The sequence below is a fragment of the Tiliqua scincoides genome, chromosome 2 (assembly GCF_035046505.1).
Source record: "Tiliqua scincoides isolate rTilSci1 chromosome 2, rTilSci1.hap2, whole genome shotgun sequence".
In the NCBI taxonomy this organism is placed as follows: domain Eukaryota; kingdom Metazoa; phylum Chordata; class Lepidosauria; order Squamata; family Scincidae; genus Tiliqua; species Tiliqua scincoides.
Genome location: NC_089822.1, coordinates 49,047,803 through 49,052,156, shown reverse-complemented (window position 1 = coordinate 49,052,156; position 4,354 = coordinate 49,047,803). Strand labels below are relative to the sequence as shown.

Genomic DNA, 4,354 nt, shown 5'->3' with positions numbered 1-4,354 from the left:
ACTGCAACAACAGAATAGTTGCTGTCGCATGAAGATGTAGTGTAGATCTTACTGTGTTTGGAGAATTTTATAAATGTAAATAATATAGTTTTGACCACAAGATGTACTGTTATTCTCCTTAGACACACTCTGGCAAGCATTGGCTTCCACCATAGCCAAGTTAGCAATTTAGGAGAATCAAGGAGGTTATTGTTACTACGTGTTACTGCATATAAAATACAATGCATCTGATAACTCCAGTGGTGTTGTCTGTAGTGTACCTGGAGGGGAATACGGTAAGTACCAGTTGCGTGCCTGCCATAGACTTCCCTGGGGCAAATGCCCCAGGCGCTGGCTGCTAGGACCCAGCGGAAAAGCTGGTGGAAACTGTGCTTCCAGTTTGCCAGAAGCACAGTTTGTAGCACCGGGAAACCTCAGAGGTTTCCGCGGCATGGGAGGAGGTCATATGAGGCTCCGTGAGTCTCTGGTGAGTAGGGAGGGCAGATTTCTGCACAGTGGGGTGGCAATAGTCCGTGGGGTGCCATCGCAGAGCTTTGCCCCAGGCACAGGGCTGCGGAGGTCCGTGACTGGTAAGTACTGCAGGTATCACCACGCTCTGTGTAAGTGGCCCCTCCCACTCACCACCAGAGCCATTCTGGGCAGCGATGGCAATACTCAAGCTCTCACCAAACCAAACAGCATCTCCTATGTCTTGCTGTCACTGCCTGGAATGGCTGCGACAGTGAGTGGGAAGGGTCACTTATACAGCTTGTTGCAGTGCCTGCAGTACTGACTATTCCCCCCCAGCTATATTCTGGGTGTTGTCATAAGAAGGTAGTTCATCATATAGACCAATAGTTCTCAAACTTTTAGTACCGGGACTCACTTTTTAGAATGATGATTTGTCTGGGACCCACCAAAAATTATGTCATGGCTGGAAGTGACATCATTAAGCAAATTAAAACAAATAATTATAAATAATTAAAGTAAAACAAATAACTAAATAAGGGGAAGCCACCAAGTGAATTTTCTCTATAGCCTGCCTGCAATAACTTCAGTAAGATTTTTGGCCTTACCCAGTGCCCAGTTTAATTTAAGTTCTTCTATTTAAAGCATGTCACTATCAAGACCCCCCTAGCTTACAAGTCTAAAAAAAAGAAAAAAAATTCACCTTGCCAGCTTAAGCCTCTGTTTTATTCTTTTGATGGGGTGGCTGCCTTCTGGAGCATTTGTTGAGCTCCACTTTCATCAGATTGGGACCATTCTGGTGGCCTTGCATTCCACTTTGCCTGACCTGACCAAGAGCCAAGGCACGTTTGCTTACTCATGAGTAAATGTGAATGTGTAGCTAAAGGCACAATCCAAACTGCAGCCTGGGCAGTGCACCTGGGAGTGTCACAAAAGTGCCATAAAGCACTTTTGCGCCATTCTGAGGGGAGTTAGGCCGGCACATGGATGTGTGCCAGCCTCCTTGCACCACTGTGGGCCTTGGGACGTTTGTGTCAGTTGAGCTCAGGTGACGCAGAGGTCTGGAGGGGCCTGGGAAGAGCAGGAAGGAGGCAGGAGGGAGGCATTAAGGGTGGGGGGAGGGGGCGCCACAGGCATTTCCAGGGTGGACGGGGAGCAGGAGGTGGGGCCATGATTTGGCACTTATGCCAGCTCCTAACCCTGTTCCTGGGCAGCCTGGGGCAGTCCTGGGCTGCTTGGATTTGCACCATCTCCTGAGGTGGTGCAGATCCGAGTAGCCCCATTGGGACTGCAGTGGCTTTCCTCAGGGTAAGGGGATTGGTAAGTTAGGATTGGGCTATTAGTTTCACTTTCCATAGGGCTAAATACATTTGTCAGCTTGGAGGGAGGGAGTTCCTTCTTGTTTGTTTTTGGGGGGGCTGCATTCATCGGATCAGGACCATTCTGGTGTTGTTGGATTCTTCTCAGTCTGCCCTTTCCAATGACTATGGCAAGTTTGCCTACCCACGAGTAAGCACACAATGTGGCTGTTTCACTTTCCATAAGGCTCCATACATTTGCCTTCTCAGCTATTAGCTAAAGCTTTGCGACCCACTAATAATCTGGTTGTGACCCTCCAAGTGGGTCATGACCCTCAGTTTGAGAAACCCTGATCTAGACTCTTCTATTTGAAAGCAATTAAGGGAATGTGAAAGGTTGGAGGGAGAGACCAGGGTGTGCCTGTGCAGATGGCTTCAGTGGTGGATGATACCCTCAAGATGTGATGGGATGTGGAGGCTCTACTCATGAGATTCTTCTGTAGTTCTGCTCTTAGGAACTCTACACTCTTAGAAATGCTCTCAAAACCCTTCATTTATTTTCCTTTGTGGCTGCATCCAACCCTTGCTGGTTCTATTAAAATCTTTTTTGTCTTTTAATAGACGTATGTCTATTAAAATCACCTTTAACTGTGAACAAGTTGCACAATGTCATAACAGAAACTTGGCAAGTGTAAGATATGAGGAGCTGTTTCATACTGAGTCATGTAGTATTTTAGCATCTGTGATTCTAAATTCTTGTTTGGAGCTGCCTCAAATTTATTTAAAACAAGTGTTTTATAAATAAGTAGTTCAATCCACAAAGATATTTCCCAACCCAGGTGTCTACCCAAGATCCTTTCTACCTAGTGAAGCTCAAATCAGGGCTTCATTTATGTAACAAATTTACTTTAGCAATAGGCCATCATTATGTATTATCATTTCTCCTTCCCCAAATTGTTGATCATAAACTTACATTGAGTTAAAGCTTTTGGGGTATCATTCTCAGTCTTTCAAAAGAAAAGATGGCTAACATTTCTCAATATTTTTACTTGCATTTCCCCTTTGATCGCCCTTATTTTGTCTTCATGAGGTTTTGACTTGGATTCTTGAAAACATAAAGATCTTTAATTTTAGTTTGTGATATCTGTACATGAGCTAAAGCTGCTGTTTTCAAACTCGCAGGGAGTTTGAATCCCGCAGTAAGTCTTTGCAGGGGGAGGCAGTGGCGCAATCCCCAGGATCGCGATGCTCAGGGGGCTGCAGGGGCTTGGTGCACTTGCCCAAGCCCCCTGCAGCCCCGCGGGGGTGCAGGGAGCCCTGTGCGACCTTTGGCAGGGCTCCCCAGGTCAGGGAAGGTGACAGCGAAGCGATTGCGCCCCACTCCGCTAAACCGGAAGCAGTGCGCGATTGCTCCACGTTCCCTTTTGACCGGGCTGCAGGGACTGGGGTGCACCCTCCAGTCCCTGCAGCAGCCATCCTTGGCTACAGGGAGCCGTGCACGAGTGCCTGCAGTGCTCCCCGGGTCAAGGAAATTGAGAGTGGGGCAATCGCGCTCTGCTTCCCATTTTGCAGAGGCGGAGCGCAATCGCCCCATTCTCAGGCAGGTTTCACAAACATGCCTTACAGCACTTTTGCGACAGTGTGAGCTGGCGCGCCGAGCTCAGGATTGGGCTCTAAGCCTGCAAAAGAATCAATTATACGAGTTGCATAAGTTATGTATAAATTAGTCCTAAAATACAGTGATGCCTCGCAAGACGAATGCCTCGCGCAACGAAAAACTCGCAAGACGAAAGCGTTTTCTGATTTTTTTGGTGACTCGCAAGACGAATTTTTCTATGGCCGTGCTTCACAAGATGAATTTTTTTTCCTTTTTTTTTTTTTTTTAAATTGCACTTTGCAAGACGAAAATTTCGCAAAACGAAACAACTCACGGAACGAATTAATTTCGTCTTGCAAGGCACCACTGTACTTTGTTCAGCATCAGAAATGGCATTAACAGATCAAAGTAGTGTATAGGTAAGACTTAGAGAATGCTGCTGTCAGTTAAGTTGTATCCTAGTGGCCAAATTGTGAACAAATAGAGGGGAATGGAGAATAGGATGTTAGTGGGTGATAACAGCTCCCCACGAGGAGGGGTAGGAAGCTGTGCAGAGTTGGAAGATCTCCAATCCAGGAGATTCCTCTTAGGACCTCTAGTGTTAGAGCATTCAGCACATGTTGTCTTCATCCTTGAAATGGTGGTTGGTTGGCAACCTTCAGTCTCGAAAGACTATGGTATAAGCCTACAGCACCCAGTATTCCCAGGCGGTCTCCCATCCAGGTACTAACCAGGCTTGACCCTGCTTAGCTTCCGAGATCAGACGAGATCGGGCATGTGCAGGGTAACAGTTGCTGCCATCATCATCATCATCCTTGAAAATGTTCCCTCTTTTTGAAGGGCCTAGAAATTTGCTTTTTAAACCCCTTGGAGTTTCAGGACTCTGATGGATTCTCTATATGCCAATTTGCCCCATTTCTTGCACTGTGAGCCTTATTATGCAGACACATTAGCTTGTGCAAATGATTACAACTTTCATGATGAATATTTGTTTTATTGTATTAATATTTCC

General features: G+C 46.3%; 1 pseudogene; it reads right to left on the bottom strand.

Moving 5' to 3' along the window:
- Nucleotides 1-4,024: 4,024 nt before the first annotated feature.
- On the bottom strand, nt 4,025-4,144 carry LOC136643084 (5S ribosomal RNA; annotated as a pseudogene).
- Nucleotides 4,145-4,354: the final 210 nt, after the last annotated feature.